Genomic DNA, 4,129 nt, shown 5'->3' on the forward strand with positions numbered 1-4,129 from the left:
CCTCTGATAGGGTAAAGTGGAATTGTTGTTCTCTTGCTGTACTCCGAAACTGATTTGCTTGGCTTACATTCAGAACTAGTGCTTGTAATGTCCTGTTTACATTTTGGATTTCTTTAGGAACTTGGATGATGACTTTTTTAATTTGTGACATTTCTGATATTGACCTTTCATGCAGTGACATCATCCTTTCAAGCATTGACATCATTTCTGAATGGCGACGATTTTCTTCACCAAAGATTCGTTCTTCAGAAGCTTCAATAGCTGAGTAGGTGTCACGAGCAGGAGGACTTGAATGCTGTGTTAATCCAGGAGTGTCAACATCTTCATGGTCACTTGAGTGAATTTGTCCTTGAGCGGCAACATCTGGTTCTACAACTAAAGAAAGCCATTATGAACTGCCATGGAACTTTCACTTTGTTTTCACTATAATGATAGTTGTTCTCATAGTGCAACACATAACATGTTTCCATAATTTTTTATTTGTGTCCAATTAAAAGATGATGCTTGAAGTAACAATGATGTTTCGACTCAGTGTGAAAGAAGAATGAATTAAAGGTTGTTGTAACATCACAACTCCTAGCTGATACTTTAAAACACACACAATACATGTTGTCAGAAAACACTACATCTTCTGTGACAATAACTGATGTGAAGTTCATTACATGTGAAAGGCGTTTATTTTGCATGGCAAATGAAATTCTTCAAATGTACACATTATATGTGCAGCACCTCATACACTCACCTTCCATTCTTCATGATGACCTTGATGAGACAGGTGATGAGACATGTTCAGTGTCAGGTGACACAGGAGCTGCAGGAGCAACTATATAGAAGAATAACATCAGAATTTAATTGTCATGTGTACATAATTAACATGAAGTATCTGCAGTGGGAGTAGTTATGGCTAAATATCAGCATCACATAACGAAATCACAATGATATGATTAGGGCAATCTGTATATTATCCATCTTAACATAAATGTACATGTGAACCTAATCGGCACATTTATTTTAAACACCATACAACATACAATGTTTATGCAGGAATGCGTTGTAAAATTAAGTGTTCTGTTGTACATACACTGCATATGTTGTGTAGTAATCTAACTAGAATAATGTACATCACTACCATGAAAGCAAAGTTGACTCTGCTTAGAATTCAGCACCTAATTGTGGAAATGTGTATGAATGTGTTTAGAGATCTGTCCGAACATTTAAGAGAAGCAGGTGTAGCGCTCAATGTGGCTGACACTCAGCAACACATGCAGTGTGAAAAGGTGGTGTAGCTATAACGTTAAAAGAATATATGAGTGAACGAATGACTAACGTACGTTTTAATATATAGTGTACTGGTGGGTGAAAGTATTCAGATAATTACCATTTCAAATGAATGTGATGAACTTCTGTTCACCTTGTCAGCTTCTAACAACTGTAGTCCCTCCCCCAAGACGTGACACCACCCTGACCTTTTATTTGCTTCTACCACCTGTAAGCCGTCCCACAAGACTTGACCCTACCATGACCCTGTGATCTGGCTCTGTGCTCTACACCACCCCCTCTGTTCACCTCTATGCTGTGATTACATATTAATTGCAGCTGGTTTCACACACCGGTACATGAGCAAAATAAAAATATGAAGTTAGCTACATATGAACACAATTAAATACCATATGGTACATGTTCCTATTTATGCTCACATTATACTACATGAAGCGAAAAAAGAGCTTTAATAAAACATAACGAAATTTGTTTGTGCAAATTATTTATATTCGCCTTTGAATGCTCAATATTCCATGCAAGACTTGATTAGGCGGTAATGGCCTGTTTATAGGTGTAACATAGATTATCACTAATATATATATATATATATATATATATATATATATATATATATATATATATATATATATATATATATATGCAAATACAACTGTATGCTCATCTGCATGTCTTAGGCAGGTCTGCAACCCCGCCTTTCCCCATTATCACCCAGCATACAGCACTTCCACTGCAGCAAGGGATTCTGGGAAATGACAAGCAAATGAGCACACAGTGTCACTTTTTGCCTCAATAACCATTTTTAACATGGTTCCCTATAGGCTTAAGCTTGCTGCATGGTCACAGCTTTGAGCACAGCCAGGGTTAAGGTGCATACCCAGAAAACCACCCACAGACAGCTGTTTCGACCTTGATGGGTCTCATCAGTGTGGGGTTGATTTTACTGGGTATGCAAAAGAGGCTATGGGATAGGCTATACCATAATACTGAGTTAAGTTATGGTGAGTAAAAAAAGTGACAAAAACCCTCCACAGGAAAGCAAATATGCAAATACAACTATATATATCATCACTCCTCCCACGCCTTTCGGCCATACTTATAGCACTCACAAAGAACAGAAAAGAAATTTAAAGACAATCGCACTGAACACTTACAAAGTGAAAACAAGACAAAGATGTTAACAAAACAACACAGGACAAACCTCTCACAATACACAACTCTCTCAGTCAATATGAAATATGTAAATCGCCCAGCTCTGTGTGTCTCTCTCTCTCTCCCAACAACACAGAGAATGAATAAAAATACACGCTGCCTTTAAATGGGCCGCTCCATCAAAAACATGCTTGCTTCGGCAGATTCAGCAAGAAGTTTCATTGGCGAACCTAACACCACCTCGCCATGCACGCCGATACACCTGTGTGTGATCGGCAAATCATCGGCAGAGTGGGACCAAATGTTTTCGGCTTGATTCGGAATGGATTCGGCACTTATTGCATACGGCGAGGGAAAATCGGCACAATCATGCCGATAAGGAACGCTTGGCGAGAGGACTTTTTCGGCGCTTACTGCATAGAGCCCATAGTGTTTATTTACAGGGGTTAAATAACACAACAACAGGCCCACCGTCCCTTTAAGGCAAAACAAATCATACAATAAATACCTACTCCTTCATAGGAGACTTGCTAAACAACAGCTGCAGCCCTTTTTAACTGGGTGGCTAGCTAAGCTTTTAACCCCCCCCCCAAAATGTGTACTATTATATATAAATTATATACACAGTCTCTAGGACACCAATATAATGTTTAGCTCTTATCTGTTTCTGTTGGGGGGGTGGCTCGGCCTCACTAGAGTTAAGAGAATCCCTCTGTAGTTCCAATATCTTATGTAGCCCCGGTCTATTTTCCTCCTCTGAGAGCCCCCTTGCAGAGTGCCGAGGGATCGCAGGTGCCGCCGGAGGCAACGACGGACCCGCCGGCACAACGCAAAGGTGGGGGCCGGAGCAGGGAGCGCTCCAAGTCCCCGGAGTCTCTGCGGCGTACCCGGCTAGCGGGGGCCGCCATGACAGGTTGCGCGAGCGTGCGCGTTGGTCGCGCAGGCGCAGTAAGGGTAGCGCACGCGGTACCAATGCTAAAGAGGTCCTGAGTGGACTACAATTCCCAGCAGCCTCTGTGGATTGCCCTTTCACCCACATCACGTGCAGCCAGCCAGCAAATAGGGTTTTGCAGCTTCTCCTATGGAGGAAGGCTACAATGTTGCGGGGACCACGTTTGGCAGTTGGAGCTGGGAGCAGGAAGGGGAAGGAAGGGTGCAGGGAGCAAGTGGCTCCTGCACCAGGTAAGGATCCCCAAGTCCCAGGCAGGCCCCAATCCCCACCAGGGTAGTGGGTAGAACTGAGGGACAGCCCCTAGGTTAGGGACTTTGCCCTTAGGTGTGTGAGGGTGCAGGCTTGTCAGTGTCACGGCTGGTAGTGCTGTGAGCGCTGACAAGAAGGCACAGTGTGAGCAGCGTGTGCTGTGTGTGTATGCAGTGTGTTTGCTGCAGGCGCTGTTAGTGTTAGCTAGAGTCAGGACTGGGAAGAGTTAGGGGAGCGGAGCAGGCTATTAACCCCGTAGGGCCCAGATAGGTCCTCACTCCCCAGTTTGTGGTGCTACAGGGACAGGCCCTAGGTTAGGGACTGTGTCACGTAGTGCCAGTGATAGATAGGGACACAGCGGACGCTGCGGTTTCTGTGAAGAGGTTCGGGCTCAAGTCGGGGCCCACAGAGACTATATCCAGGGTGAGATCGCCCCTGGCGGTCCTCGTGCAAAGAACCCGTTTGGGATCAGACGGAATCACCGAGCGACGGATCCTT

The sequence above is a fragment of the Ascaphus truei genome, chromosome 1 (assembly GCF_040206685.1).
Source record: "Ascaphus truei isolate aAscTru1 chromosome 1, aAscTru1.hap1, whole genome shotgun sequence".
In the NCBI taxonomy this organism is placed as follows: domain Eukaryota; kingdom Metazoa; phylum Chordata; class Amphibia; order Anura; family Ascaphidae; genus Ascaphus; species Ascaphus truei.